This window comes from Odocoileus virginianus, chromosome 6 (genome assembly GCF_023699985.2).
Source record: "Odocoileus virginianus isolate 20LAN1187 ecotype Illinois chromosome 6, Ovbor_1.2, whole genome shotgun sequence".
Taxonomy (NCBI): Eukaryota; Metazoa; Chordata; class Mammalia; order Artiodactyla; family Cervidae; genus Odocoileus; species Odocoileus virginianus.
Window position 1 is genome coordinate 54,828,643 of NC_069679.1, and position 16,773 is coordinate 54,845,415.

A 16,773-nucleotide genomic window follows, 5' to 3' on the forward strand; every position below is an offset into this window, starting at 1 on the left:
CCACTGAAGGCTTTTATTGCAGAGGCTGTCCTGCTCCAGTTGCCATGTGGGTAAGATCACCTATAGCTCCCTGCACACACGGTACCAGTTACCAAGGGGCAGAAGCAACACAAGGGATGAAATATTGAAGAGGTCAATTCTCACTGGGCAGGGCTCATGCACTTTTAACAAAACTGTAACCAAAGGATGCAAATTAGAAGATGGATTTATTCATAAGAAAAACAAATTAGAGGGGTAATATGAAAATCAAATGTGCGTTATATCCTTTCCCATAAAATAATCTAGTAATAAAAAGATACTCTATTCCCGCCACCCAGTTGCTGCTTCTAGTGGCAACGGCAGCGCTATTATTAAGACATGAGCGCCCTCTACAGTTACGAGCCCAGATTGCTTTCTACTATTGAAGGAACGAAGCCTGAACCATGTCTACTTCCACTAATAGTGTGACTGAAAAATTACCATCTAGAAGCCCATGCCACCCATGATAAACTAGGTCCCTCAACACTCTCCTTAAAGTGAAAAATATAAAAAGAAAGTGAAAGTGGTAATTTTCTGGGACAATCATAGTAAACAGAGATTTGTCTCTGTGCCCTTTTTGGGTAATAAGGTCTCCCCATAGACCAAAATGAGGGTGTATCATACACATATATTCTCATTGTTAACCAATATTCCATCTTACTATGTTATTGCAAGGACAGAATATGTGTTTGAATGATCATCTAGTGTTCATCAAAATACTCAGTATCCAGTCACTGAAAAGTATTAATACTTGTCATAAAACAACAGATCAAGAATGTGCACAACTGGCTTCCCCTGGCCAGTGACAGTGGCCAAGAGGCTGGGGGAAAGCTGGCAACCACAGTTGAACATGTCGGGACTTGTTTGAAAATGCAGGAGTCTGGGAGGGTGGTTTGGAGTGGAAAAGTGGGGAGATACAGGAAGAATGGAGATCTGTTAGAGGTGGTAAAAAGAAAAAAAAAAAAGGAATAAAATCAGGGAATTCCCTGGCAATCCAGTGGTTAGGACACAGCACTTTCACCACAGAACCAGGTTCAATTCCTGGTCAGGGAACTAAGATCCCATATGCTGCACAGTCATTTAAAAAATATCCAAGGGAGGGATTTAAAAAAAAAAAAAAAAAAACAAACACCACCACCCAGAGAAAATTACACGCAACAGCTGGAGAGGGAGTGAGGAAAGACTCGGTGTCCAAATTAATGCTGTTCAACTGGGGCTGAGCAGCCTGGAAACTGGGAAATCAGAATTTATAAAATGCTTTGATTGCAGCCTCCGTGGTCTTCTCCTCACCCCCAGTTTTCTTAGGCAAAGTTTATTCCAGAAGGAGAAACAACAGGGGGATGTACCAGGCATAGACACTCAGAACCTGACTCAGTCTACAACTTGCAGGCCATCCTAAGTACCAAAAAAAAAAAAAAAAAGGGAGGGGGGGGGATGTCCCTGAGAGCCGCAAGAGGTGTGGGCAAAGGGGCAGGAAAACAGCTCCCTTCCCAATGCTGGTTTCCGCCAACTAGCATGGCTATTAAGAAATGAAATCTGTCCGCTAGACAAAATAGAGTCAAACATTCCTGCATGCTCCATCCTTTAAACAGATCTCAATATTGGCCTGTCTTCTCTATGTTTGTTTTGGTTCCCTCGGCCCACATTGGAGTCCACGGGCTCTTTCCCTCACTCATCGTCTCGCCTCCCGCTGCTTTGGCCCAGAGTGGAGTAATAATTCAGCGAGCGGCTCCGGGCTTCCCGGCCGGCCGGCGGCCCAGCCCAGGGTTTTCACAGCCCTGCATTCCAGTGGCGCTTAGCTCCTCCGCCAGCAAGCCGCAGGAGGGACCTTGCTCCCGTGGGCTCTCCTGCCCAAGTGAAAGCAATTTGGGAAGCAGAGTGAGGAAAGCGCTAAGAGGGAAAAAAAAAAAGGGCAATTTCTCCTTGTTGAGTCTCGCATTGTCTTATGAAGCTGGACTTAATTGTAGCTTCATTTCCATTACCCAGTGCTGAGAGTCACAAGCAGCTTAGAATATATATATATAGTTATATCTCAATAAAGCTGGGGGTGGGGGGAGAGTGACCATAATATAGAGGCTCGTTGATAGAAGGCTTAAAAATAAATGACTGATTCTCTTCCTGAGAGCAACCTGCCACGGCCTTTGGAGCACTTGTTCCTATCCTTGTGTTTGCTTCTGTCTGAGCTAAAAGAGCCTGCCAGAGTCCCGCCTTTTGGTACATTACCCAGTGCATCCTTCTCCCTTGAGGGACACGGGAGCCCGGTATTCATGGCCATTGGCGGATGTGTTTGTACCCAGAACTCTCCAGAATAAAAAGGTTTCCAAAGGCTTCTCTATAATGATTTAGTCATGAATGAATTTCAACATGGGAGAAAAACATGAGTATTTTGGAAGAAAGGGTGATCTTCCCCTCACCGCCCACCTCCCCGCACACACACCCAATTAAGACAGAAAGAAGCAGCATCTGGACTCTGTAATGCACTCTCCAAATCAGTGCAACACCATCCTAATGAATAAGGGCCTAACTCAAGCTCCGAAAAGGCCCCCGGTCTGGGGATTTCCTAGAAAAGATGCAGTATCAGGCGGGTGGGGAGCGGGGGGGCGGGGGGAGTTTTTTCCCAATGTAATGTGGACTTTTTTTTTAAAGACTTTATATGTATAGGTTTATTTGGTTTGGGTGGCAGAAAACAGACCAGGCACTCAGCTCCTTTCACAGGGCTAAGTTTTAAACTTCTGCATAATGAGTACAAAATAAGAAAACCATGACTGCCTGAAAATCATGAAGAACAGGGAAGCAGGATGATTGCAAAGGCTGCAGCTAGTACTCAGGAAAGCGGCCAGTTTTCTGCACATCACTCCAGCAGTAATTAGCTGGCTGAAAGCCAATAGTACAGGATTATAATAGACACTGATAAACACTAACTGTGACTACAGAATTATGAAAGGTGAAAAAAATAATAGGGTTATAAATCCTAAAACTGTTAGGATGGGCAAAGCAGGAATGATCCAGGAAGCCACAAGGAAAACTTTATCACATATTTTGGCTACTGATTCCTAGCAATAACACTTACAATGATAGAGTATTATGAAATTTACCAATAAATCTTTTAAACTACTAAAAATGTTGACTGAACAGGAAATATTTTTATGTGTAATATATAATAGAGAAAAATGGAGAAAAAGTAAGAGAGAGGGTCACAGGAAGACTACCCAATGTGGGTATATTGATAAAGTTAAGCCCACAAAGGCACAAAGTTGAGGGGGAGATCCCAGAAACCTCCACCTAAAAGCACCTAAAAAAAACCTCCACCTAAAGCAAAGACCCTAAAAACCATGCCTGAAATGCCAGCAGCCTTGTCAGTGCTACTGTCTGAATTCATTTAGCATGCAGTCAATATTTACTGATAATTCAGCTTGAGCAACAGTAGTAGGAACTGTCAGAAGTTTGATTGCTTCTGAAACTGAAACCTCCAAAGGGCAGGAACTCCAATTTCCTGGTTCACCTGCACAGAAGCACAGCCCTGCAATAGAAAAAGGTGGCAAGCATTGTCTTTATGTTCCCATCACTTCCTGATTTTCAGCTTGTTTGCTTGAGATATGTATGTGCATACATGTGCATTCTGCAGATAATGAGAGCTAACATTTGTGGTTGGCTGTGTGGCAGGCACCATTCTAAGTGCTGTGCACCTATCAATTATTTAACCCTCACAATAACCCTCTGAAGGAGGGACTCTGAATGGCCCTTCTCTTTGCCAGATGAAAAGACTGAGGTCCAGAGAGACTAGTAAGTCTTCTCTGCGTATTCTCTATCTCAAGCTTCAATTCCACCTGCTGGCAGAAATCATACTCCTGGCTCCTGAAGACGTTTAGTTATTTCAAGTTTAAATTCAGTCTGGACTTTATCCTCCCCCTCCTTTTCCCTGAGTGGTTTCCAGGCTCATGGGGCTCAGGCAGCATCATGACACCTGGAGAAGGCATCCATCCCTTGTCACCATCGTCCGCCCTACACTGGCTTCAGCTGAGATGTTCAGCCCCGTCTGGTCCTCAACTCTGATGGATGACCCTCCAGGCCAGCATTTGCTGAGGGGGCTGAAATCCCATCTGGTCCCCAGGCACATGGCACAGTCTCTCACCACGGCTGGTCTTCTGACCAAGAGACCCCTTCCGGCCCACCTGCTTTCTCTCTGCCTCCTGGCGAACTTCCAAACCCTTCTCAAATGATGTGAAACCGTGTCTGCTCTCCTAAGGCAGGCTCGGCCAGGAAGCCAGGCAGGCAGGCTATGGAGGCCCTCTACGTGTTGACACATTCTGTTGCCTTATCTACATATCCTCTGGGACATCTCACCAGTGCAGAAGGGAACTCCAGAGTCTGCTGTGCTTTCTCAGACCCCACCCTGGACCTAGTCACAAGTTACCTCCTTCCTCATAGCCCCTTACACAACCGAATGTCCCGGTACTGCCGCCCTGCCCCCAGCACATGCTTTCCAAAAAGGGGGTGGAAGGCAGCAGCTGTTCCTTTCTCTGGGAACACAGCAGTGTCTGATCCTCTCACTTCTTTTTTTTTTTTTTTTGGCTGCACCATGTGGCATGCAGGATCTTAGTCCCCTGACTAGGGATCGAAACTCTGCCTCCTGCAGTGGCAGTCGGGAGTCTTAACCACTGAACCAGCAGGCAAGTCTTGATCCTCTCACTTCTGCCCCTAACTATCCCATCTTTCTAGCCCTCAGTTTTTTGCACCTTCGGCTCATAGGGGGAGAAAAAAATTAGACATGAAATCTGTCCTTTTTGGAGCTTACAGCCTTGAGATTGTATCATAAAAACAAAAAACAAAATTTCATAAGACCTATTGGAGTGTAAAGGAAAGAGAGTTGGTTCTCCCTAAAACAGGGTGACGGAATGTCAAGAAATGCTTCAGAGAGAAAGGACCTTTAAGGGGAGTCTTAACAAGGAAAAATCCCCAATTCCTTAGTATTGCTTTAGAAGAAGAAGGGGGTGAGTTGGAGTGTGGGGAGAAAAGAGGGCATTTCAAACAGAACAAGCCAGCAGAAACAAAGGTGAGGAGGCATAAGACACATATAGGGCACTGGAAGAAGTTGTATGCATCTAAGATACAGAATACAGGGGGTACTTACAGACACAGGCGTCAATCCTGCACCATCTTGTACAGATGTGTTTAACATGGTCCACAGATCATGTGTTTTTCTTTTTCACTCTCATAATGAACTACCACACGATGTTTTTTAATTTTTTAAATTATTTTCTAGTATTTAATAAGGGCTTCTCTGGTGGCTCAGTGACAAAGAATCTGCCTGCCAGTGCAGGAGATGCAGGTTTGAACCCTGAGTCAGGAAGATCCCCTAGAGAAAGAAATGGCAACTCACTCCAGTATTCTTGCCTGGACAATTCCATAGACTGAGGAGCCTGGCAGGCTATAGTTCACGGGGTCACAAAGAGTCAGACATGACTTAGCAACTAAACAATGACAACAATACTTAATAAACAGAAAGTTTAACATTAAAAAAAAAGAAAGATTGATTTTGGCTGTGGTGGGCCCAAATCTCCACCTGGCAACAACTGGCTGGGGCCAAAAAATATCTCCTCAAAATGGGGTTGTGAACTCTCCAGTTTACAACACCCCAACCTGATCCCAACTGCTCCTCCCACTGTAGGTCTCTGAGTCTGAGACTCCTCCAAGAAAGTTACAATGCATAACTTAGGCAACTGGGCCAATTAACAATCTTTCATGCTGTGCTCAAGGGTGTTAAAACACAAAATGTGACAGCTATGAGCCCCGTTTTATCTGGGGCTTACTGAGGACTATAGCCTGGGAGACTGCCTCTCAGACAGGTCTGAGGAACTGCTCTGAACAAGTTGGGGGAAGGTCAGTTTAGATACGATTCTGGTAAGCTGGGGGGTACATGCAATCAAACACACATTTTGGCAGAGGACTATTGCTAGTCATGAGGGAGCAGATGTCTCTGTTAATGATTTTAGTGCTTTTCTAGATATGAGAAGATGCAAGAAATTGATTCATAAAATTTTCTCCTGAAAATATCTATCTGAAGGCCTGTTCTGCCAGTTTTTCCCAGAGCACAGAGTGCTTCTTTCCTAATCTCCACCCTGAATTCCATTCAGGGTATGTTGGAAGTCAGCAGCTATAGTGGCTAATGACCTGATTCTTGTAGAGCTGGACATCAAGTAACATTTTTTAGTTGACACTCTCAAGAGTGGGGATTAGCAGGGAAATGACAACCCACTCCAGTACTCTTGCCTGGAAAATCCCATGGACGTAGAAGCCTGGTAGGCTACAGTCCGTGGGGTCGCAAAGAGTTGGACACGACTGAGCGACTTCTCTTCTTCAATAAAGAAGTAGCATGATCAGATATGCATCTTAAAATGATCTCCCTGATATCATTAAAAGATCCAAGCGGAGGGACCTCCCTTGTGGTCCAGTGTCTAAGAAGCTACACTCCCAGGGCAGGGGGTCTGGGTTTGATCCCTGGTCAGGAAACCAGATCCCATCCCACAAACTGCAACTAAAGATCCTTCATGTTATAACAAAGACTGAAGATGTCATGTGCTGCAATTAAGACCTGGCGCAGCCAAATTTAAAAAAAAAAAAAAAGATTCAGGTGGAGAATGCAGTGGTGAGGTGTATGAGCAGGAGGAGGTAAGCAGGTGGGAAACTCTGTCCACACTGCAGGTGAGGACTGATAAGATCGGATCTGGGGCAGTGGCAGTGGGGACAGAAAGAAGGCGACCAAGAGGAAAGTTAGTAAGGAGTTGAAAAGGCAACACTAGGCCACCAATTAAATATGTCGGAGAGCTAGAGTGACCCTCAGGTGTGGGGCTACAGCGTATGGGAGGAAAAACAAAGTTGAGGAAGAGATCACAGTTCCAACCTATGCAGCTTTACTGCCTGGGGGCCATCAAGGTAGAAGACAATTGTGCACAAGGGTTTGGAGTTCAGAAGAAAGATAAGGGCCAAGCTGTAGATTAGGAATTCACAGGATTATTGGCAGGGGAACCCACAGGACTAAGACAATCAAGGGTGATTACGGGAAATTAGAAGAAAGCCAAGAAAGGACCCTGGGGAAAGGACCCAGAACAGAGGAGGAATTGGAAAAGCTAGGACAGCCCACTCCTACAGAACCGAGGGAAGAGGGGCTTTCACAAGGGGATGGGTCGTCAAAATCAAAGACCACAGAGAAGTCATCTGCGATGTCCGCTGCCTGTGACAGGAGGATGTCATCAGGAGGGGACCTGCACAGAGCACATCAGAAGAACTCCAGATGTATAAGCTGGAATTCTGAGCATGGCTGACATGGAAGGTAATTTTCAAACGAGGCACTGTGTTGTGTTTAGGATCCAGGGGGAAAAGTCAGAAATTACTTTATCCAGGACTCTACCATGGGAAGAAGAGAGCATTTAGAATTGCTCCCTTTAACCAGAAAGAGTTTTCGTGGCTTTTTGTACCTTTTTCAATAATGCACCTTAAGAAAAAAAGATTAGCAAACATCCTGTTGGTTCATTCTATTCTATATCAAATGTTTCAATTGAAGAACTATTATTTCTTTTCACCTGGTCAGTCCATCAACCTGAAAACAAACTTCAGTACAAGGGGTTCAAAGATACATTGTCTCTTGGATTATAAACAAGTTTTACAATAAAAGATTGTTTTTGTATTTTTTTTCTTTTGTTGCCAAGAGATTTTTGCCAACAAAAAGATCTGTGATGACAAAACGCAAGGTGGTTTGGGACTTAGGCTCTTATCCTGAGAAATCTAGATAGCAAGAGAGGGAAAAAATCTGTTTCTCTTCTTAAAAGAGAGACATACTTTCTGATTTTTTATTTTCCTTCTGAAAGAACTTTTTTCTCTTATTTAATTATGCAAAGAATAATCAATTAAAAAGAAGTGAGAAACTAGAATCTTTGAATATGGATCTTTCTACTGAAAAACCAGGCTGTAAGAATAAAAGTGATATGGAGGGACAGAGAGGAGTATGTGTGTTTTGGGATGTGTGTGTATTAACACTGGAAAGAGGAGCTTTTCTTTGCGCTCTGAAGAATTCAATCTCAAGGAGATGGCAGAAGAGAGGAAATAACTAATGCTACAAGTTTCCACAAAAGGGAAGTGGTCTGTCTTATATATAAGGGATGCCTCATTCAAACTAGAGGAAAGGAGGTAAGCACTGTCATGGTCACATAAAGTCACAGGTGCAAAGGAAGGCTAGGCCACAGGCTGCTTCTCAAGGAAAGTGGTGCAGGAGGTGGGAGGCAGAGCGGCAGGGGGATAAGAGAAAAGGCTGACAAGTGGTCACAGGGTCCCTGCAAGGCAGCCATATTTACTTTCAATATGCCCCATTCAGTAGAGAAATGCTTATAAATGCCTTCTAGCTAAACTGAATAGAAACAAAGTGAGAAAACAAAAGAGAGTAAGGAATAGACAAGATGATATGTGCTGTGCCATTAAGAAGTGGGGGGCTTATAATTATTTATTCACTTATTTATTCATTCAACAAATAATTACTGAGTGGCTATCTTGAGCCAGATGTTGGTCTAGATACTGTTAACATTTCTGGGAGAGACAAAAATCCCTGCCTCAGAGAACACATGTTCTTGTCCTCTCCATATATGCCAAGGTAGTCCTTGCTCGAGTTCCTAAAAAGCGTTAGTTTCTTTCACAAGCTTCCATTCCTTTACAGAACGTGCCATGTGACAGCCTCTCTTCCTAATAAAGGGCAGGAGCACAAAAGCAAATGTGAATCAGCTACAATGGAGGACAGGTTGGTTAATACTCATTCAAACAAAAGTGGAAGGACATCTCAGAGAAAGAATGCCACGATTCAGTTCAGGATTTGGTCAGGCCTCCAGATTTAACAGTCTCTGAATGAATTAGTGTTTTCTAATAATCCATCTGACACATTATGTTCGGAATGTGATTTTCTGATTAAGGCACTACGCAGGAAACTACTTCAGGACAAATCGGCAGACAGACGCTGTAAAATCCATGCAAGGTCCCCCAGGTGTTTGCTGCAGAAGCTGAAAGGGGCGAGGGATGTGGCCATATCCTTTCTGGTCAGGTTTCAGGATAAATAAATTCAAAGGATAGAACTGGAACCAGGATTTAGCCATCTTGGGAAGGAGCATGGTATTTGAACAACATCATTCCCAGACTGAAAGCCGCTCAGATCTGGATCATCATTCCAGGCGCTTGGCACATTGGTTGATACCAGCAGCCAAGTGCATAACTGCCAGGAACCGGCCAGATCCACAGAGACACCAGTCACTTCTGAATGCTGAAAAGTGTTTGTAATATACCGTAATGAACGTAAGCCTGACTCATTTAATCAGGTCTGAGGCCCACACTGGGGATTTCTGCATGGGAGGGAGATGTGTACTAAAATCCTTCCTTTCTCAGCTGCCATCTCCCATTCCAGGAAGAACAGAACTGTTATAGGGTTGTCCCTGCCAATTTCTGTTTCATATTTTAGGTCATTTATATGGGTGCTTATAACATACATGTTTCCAACCCATTTTGAATTCACTTTGATGTGATGAAAATAATGTTCTTTCTCCTTATTTTAGATTCTACTGAAAATGAGCTAAGTGTTACTGAAAAGCAGAAATTTAAGAATATCAGACTTCTCTCCATTCCTGGCAAACTTATCAAACTGATTTCCCCAAAACCAAAGAGCTGAGAAGGGAGAAAGGTGCTAGTTACACTCCCCTGTGAGAAGCTGTCTGATCCAAGGCCTCTCTGGGCTAAAAGCAATTGGGACAGGAGTTGGCCAAACTTTCTCCTAACATGACGATGGAAGATCTGGCCAACTGTTCTAGGCTCTCTTCCCGGCTTCTTTTGTGTTGATCCTTAATTTTTCAAGTTCAGAAATCTGATTTCCCAAAGATTATTCCAGCTTCAGATGACTGATTCATAACCAAATAAACTCACTAGGAAACTCTCTGAGCTCAGAAGTCAATTCAGTCATTTTCAAGTAACAATTTCATTCCACTTGCTGCAGATGAGTCAGGTGATGAGGTGATTCATCCAAGTTCATTCAGCTCATTGCAGAACTAGGACTTGAATCCAGGTCTTTTGACTTCAAGGCCCTCGCCCTTCCTGCTAGAGCACCCCACCTTCCTGGTAGGAACCCAGCATGCAAGGACAACCAGAGGTTACAAAATGGCTTCCAACGAGCAGGTACACTAATGGGGTGCAGGCAGGCAACAGGGGAGCACAGACTGTGTTGAGAAGGCTGGCCATGGACAGCAGAATCCAAGTGACTGAGGGTCAGGAACCAGAGTCCAGGTCCAGGGCAGGCCAGAAACAGGGGAAAACACAAGAGATAATTAGGGCTCCATTCAAAACTAAGATATGATCGAAATAGAAACTGTCTCAGGAACACAGCAAATGCCGGATTAGGAAAATTGGGCCCAAGCCATGCTGGGTGGACCCTCAACCACAAGTATTAACCTCCAAATGAGTTTCAGAGCCTTTATTCCTGCTTCTTGTGAAAAGAAGAAACCGTAAGACCAGAGCAGAAAGCGGCCTGTAGGTGGAGCCAAGTGGCTGCCAGCCTTGGGGCTGAGAGGAAAAGCAGGGGCAGTGAGCTAGGCTGGCGCTACAAGGCCACACCAGCCTTCAGATTCAAAACCCTTTTCTACATATTCTATTTCTTGACTGTTCTGAAATGTGATCTTGATGCAGTTTTGCCTCTGAAAAACTTGCCTAAAGATGGGCTGGAGAGAGGGTGTGCGTATAATTTACTACCCCATCCTTGACACTTTTGAAAGGCAAAGAGAGAGCTATTAATAATTACTCCAGGGCAACCCACAGTCATAAACCAGGACAGAGCCAGGCCACTCGGTCATGTAGTCACCCCAGCTTGAGACAAAGCATCGGGACTCAGACAGGCCCAGGCGCAGCTGGTGGAGGGTGAGATACTCTTGCCAGGACTGTTTCCCAGAGAGGCCAGAGGGTTCCAGAGGACTAATGGAAGAGAAAGTCAAAGTACACAACTTGGGCAATGACATCAAGACAGAGCCAGAGGGGAGTGACAGTTCTCAGGACTGCCCAGTGTTGGCCACCCTCCACGTCCTATATAGCCAGTGAGACTCACAGGAGCTCTTTCATTAAAATCTCCACGGGAAGTTGAAGATGACGTGTTAGCTAAGTCCTGCGCCAGCAATTTCAGCAAGAGATGGGTGGCTCCAGCGGATGGCACTGCAGATGGGTGGGACATCAGTGTCAGCAGTAGTCCCAGCACCTTCGGTGGGTGTCAGCATGGCAGCTGCTCCAGGTTTGAGCCATGACCCAAAGTGACAGGCAAGGGTGAGCAGAGGAGCCAAAGACAATGGGTGCCTTGCTCTTGCCTCTCCAAGCATATGGGACATCATCCGCCAGCACACACTGAACTAGTATGGGGAACAGAGAGGGGCTGCAGTTTCCTAGAGTAGATAGACTAGGAATCAGAGGAATATTATTCCAGAAAGTGTGGTTACTGTCATTTTAATCTTAGCCCCAAGCTGGTGGATGAGGTGCTCACTGATGGTGCCTAAAGTTGGGAACCTCCCTAATTTGGGGCCACTCAGTTCACATCATAGTTTTATGATAAAAAGTAGCCATGTACCCCCAAAATATATACATTGAAATGACGTGGATATTTATAAAATAATGCACAAAATATTTACACATGGTAATGAACACATAATACAGAAACATTTTCCAACATTTTCTGAAATTTATGGAAATTTTTCTACCTCTTAAAGAATGGCATCTACTGATACTCTCTGATATCTAACCAATTAGTGTTAGTCTTTTGAAAATTTGAAATTAGTACCCACTGAACAGCTAAAATGAAAAAGAGAGGCAATACTAAATGTTGGCCAAAATGTTGACCTAAAATTCTAACACAACTTAAGGAAGTGTGAAGTGATACAACCTCTCTGCAAAACTATTTAGCCATACTGAATAAGGATGAACATATGTGCTTCCACTTCTATTACACATCCAACAGCAATATGTACATATGTTTACCAAAAGACGGGGACAAGGATGTTCATAGCAGCACTGTTTATAATACTCCAGCCCTGGAAACTGCCCAGTATCTATCAACAGTTATTGTTCAGTTGCTCAGTTCGACTCCCTGCGACCCATGGACTGCAGTACGCCTGGCTTCCCTGTCCTTCACCATATCCCAGAATTGGCTCAAACTCGTGTCCACTGAGTGGATGATATCATCCAACCATCCCGTCCTCTGTCATCCCCTTCTTCTCCTGCCCTCAGTCTTTCCAGCATCAGGGTCTTTTCCAGTGAGTCAGCTCTTCGCATCAAGTGGCCAAAGTATTGGAGCTTCAGCTTCAGCATCAGTCCTTCTAATAAATATCCAGGGCTGATTTCCTTTAGGATTGACTGATTTGATCTCCTTGCAGTCCAAAGGACTCTCAAGAGTCTTCTCCAACACCACAGTTCAAAAGCGTCAATTCTTCGGCGCTCAGCCTTCTTTATGGTCCGACTCTCACATCTGTACATGACTACTGGAAAAACCATAGCTTTGACTATATGGACCTTTGTTGGCGAAGTGATGTCTCTACTTTTTAGTATGCTATCTAGGGTTGCCATAGCTTTTCTTCCAAGGAGCAAGCATCTTTTTATGAAAATGAACAACTACAATCCCATACCACAACATGAGTAAATCTCACAAAGTTAAGCAAAGAAGCCAGACACAAAAGATTCCATTTGTATACAATTTGCAAGGAAGAAAAATTAAGGAATAGTCTAAGAAGTCAAACCAGAGGTGACCTTTGAAGTGGTTAGTGGACAGGGACACAAAGGAGACTTCTGGGGCCTGGTAATATTCTGTTTGCTGATTTGGGTGCTAGATACACAAAGTTGCAATTTTATCAAGCTTATCATTTATCACTTTGGTACATTCTACTAGTCAAACTGGTCCCCAAGGCCAGCCCATATGTAAAAGGAAGAGTATTATACTCCACTTGGTGATGGAGAATGGCAAAGTCACAGTGCAGAAGAGTTGGTGGAATGAGTGAAATTGTTGTATCCATTCCCATTATAAAATGCAACAGCATTTTGAAATTTAAATAATATTTTAAATATGCTTTACAACTTACTCCAGTTATCCAGTGTAAATTAGAACACAGTATCATTCTGGGGTAAAACAGAGAACTTAGAAAGGTAAAGAAGAAAATAAGAATACCAGCAACCAAACTGCACAAGACAAGGAAGGATCCTCCAGTTTGGGTTACAAGCCTTCCTTGAACCATTAACTGTAACTGGAGGTTTTTCAGTCACCAAGTTGTGTCTGACTTTTTGCAACCCCAAGGACTGCAGCACACCAGGCTTCCCTGTCCTTCACTATCTCCTGAAGTTTATTCAAACTCATGTCCATTGAGTCTGTGATGCCATCCAACCATCTCATTCTCTGTTGCCTCCTTCTCCTGCCCTCAATCTTTCCCAGCATCAGGGTCTTTTCCATTGAGGCAGCTCTTCGCATCAGTTTTAGCATCAGGAGTTTTAGCTTCAGCATCAGTCCTTCCAATGAATGTTCAGGTTTGATTTCCTTTAGGATTGACTGATTTGATCTCCTTGCAGTCCAAGGGACTCTCAAGAGTCTTCTCCAACACATTTCAAAAGCAGGGAATTGGGTATGTTTATGGATCAATCCCAGTCACATGCCCCGTAAAACCACATGAAATGAGACAGGAGCAACTTACCAAAGGGAGAAGCAATGGGGAAACAAAATATGCCTACTATAGATGTCATAAACAGTACCCAATGGTCATCATAAGGGAAATTTTTAAACATGACATGTCAAGAATGGGGAAATACGTTCTCTCCAAATTGCAGTCAACTCTAGGATCTCTCCCTAACACACATGTCAAATGTGTGTCAAATCCACTATTGTTAATAATAAACTACTTTTAAAATATGGATTTATGTATAAAACATATTAACACACCCAAGTGTAATCTCTGATGGTAATCATGTTTCATTTCTCTTTGAGCTTTTCTAAAAATACTCATCTGTCTATGAACATATGTTAACACTTTCCTCTCTGATAGTTTGGATAAATCTTCCACATTGTTTTGACCACATACATTTCTGTTAACAGTCATGAATCACACACAAAAAATTAACTGACGATTACAGGTGTGTCAGGCTGAACTTCAGCTCACACTTACCCTCTTCAGGGAGAATCATGGGGATTAGAGAGAAACTAGGTTTACTACAATGCCATTTAACCAGATAGTTCAACCAGAGACCTCATCAGTTTACCCTCCATAATGAAGGGACCTAGCTGAGCAGAGGAGAATGGTTTAGCATGAGACCAGGACTCTTTCTTTGCAAGAAGCAGAGTTAAAATCATGTTACAGGAATCTACATTCCTCTCATAGACTATCTTACTTCTTTTTTTAATATTTAGTTTTAAGCTGGCTTTTCCATTCTCCTCCTTCACCCTCATCAAGAGGTTCTTTAGTTCCTCTTCACTTTCTGCCTTTAGAGTGGTATCATCCACATATCTGAGGTTGATGATACCTCTCCCAGCAATCTTGATTCCAGTTTGTAACTCATCCAGCCCGGCATTTCTCATGATGTGCTCTATGTATAAGTTAAATAAATATGGTGGCAACAAACAGCCTTGTTGAACTCCTTTCTCAATCCTGAGCCAGTCAGTTGCTCCATACAGGGTTCTAACTGTTGCTTCTTGACTGGCATACAGGTTTCTCAGGAGACAGGTAAGATGGTCTGGTATTCCTGTCTCTTAAAAGTTTTCTACATTTTGTTATGATCCACACAGTCAAAGGCTTTAGCATAGTAATGAAACACAGGGAGTTGATCATGACATCTGGTCCCATCACTTCATGGGAAATAGAAGGTGAAAAGGTAGAAGCAGTGACAGATTTCCTCTTCTTGGACTCTAAAATCATTGCCGATGGTGACTGCAGCCAAGAAATTAGAAGACAAATGTTTTTTGGCAGGAAAACTATGACAAACCTAAACAGTGTGTTAAAAATAAAAGACATCACTTTGCCAACAAAAGTCTGTATAGTCAATGCTATGGTCTTTCCAGTGGTCATGTATGGTTGTGAGAGCTGGACCGTAAAGAAGGCAGAACGCCAAAGAATTGATGCTTTTGAACTGTGGTGTTGGAGAAGACTCTTGAGAGTCTCTCGGACTGCAAGGAGATCCAACCAGTCTATCTTAAAGGAAAGCAACACTGAATACTCACTGGATGGACAGATGCTGAAGCTGAAGCTCCAATACTTTGGCCACCTGATGCAAAGAGCTGACTCATTGGAAAAACCCTGATGTTGGGAAAGATTGAGGACAGAAGGAGAAGAGGGCAACAGAGGATGAGATGGTTGGATGGCATCACCAATGCAATGGACATGAACTTGAGTAAACTCCACGAGATGGTGAGGGACAGGGAAGCCTGGTATGCTGCAATCCATGGGCTCATGAAGAGTGGGACATGTGGCAACTAAACAACACAACATGTCATAGACCATATCTCGGGTGGGCAAATATTTTCTAGAAAGGACCAGAGGGTAAATATTTTAGGCTTTGCAGGCCATTCAGTTCCTGTAGCAACTACTTAACTCTACCACTGTGGTGCAAAAGTAGCCATGGACAATACTTAAACAATGAGTGTGTCTGTGTTTTAATAAAACTTTATTTATAAAAACAGACCTGTGAGATTTGGTTCATGGGCTATAGTCTACAAACCCTGGACTAGAAAAAAGGAAAAAAAAAAAGAAAAGAAAACCCTACATCACAGAGGTGAGATGTGTTTGGGTAAAGAGAAACCCTAGACTGGCCCTGCTGGTGAAAAGAACAAACAGAAATTGAAACACTCCCAGTATACTTCAGCCCTCCAATCCCACCCTCTTCCCACCATGGGACTGGAGCTCATCCTCTCCTCTTGCAGAATCAGCAAGAGCTAGAACAGATTGAGACTATGTTCGTACCCAGCTGAGGCCAGCCGTGGCAGAATTTGTCCCTTCACGATCAAAAGGACTGGGGTTTCACTAATTCCAAGGGTGGGCTGGGGGGCTGGATAAGTTCTGAGAAGTGTCTGATGTTGAAGATTAAAGAAATCTATCAACACTGGGAGAAGTGGAAAGAATGTGAGCATTAGGGAATGAAGGAGTATCAAATATCCTGAAGCCCACCCCGAAAGTACCTGGAACCCAGGTCCCAATCTTTCCTTGAACCCTCTCAGAATGCTTCAGAAAAGAGGTTCTTAAGCCTCCCCCAAGGCCCTGCTTAATTGCCTGCCTCACTCAATCAGCCTCTCCTGTACTCATCTCCTTGATGTTCTTTGAGCACACCTAGCACATTCCCCGGAGAAGGCAATGGCAACCCACTCCAGTACTCTTGCCTGGAAGGGGCATCAGGGCTCTTGCCATGGAGGGGCCTGGTGGGCTGCAGTCCACGGGGTCGCTAAGAGTCGGACACAACTGAGCGACTTCACTTTCACTTTCCACTTCCATGCATTGGAGAAGGAAATGGCAACCCACTCCAGTGTTCTTGCCTGGAGAATCCCAGGGACGGGGGAGCCTGGTGGGCTGCCGTCTATGGGGTCGCACAGAGTCGGCACTACTGAAGCGACTTAGCAGCAGCAGCAGCAGCACATTCCCACCCCAGGGCCTTTGCACCTCCTCACTCTTCAGACAGAATGAAAACTCTCCCTCTAAATATTCAAATGGTTCACTCTCTCTCTTCATTTGGGTT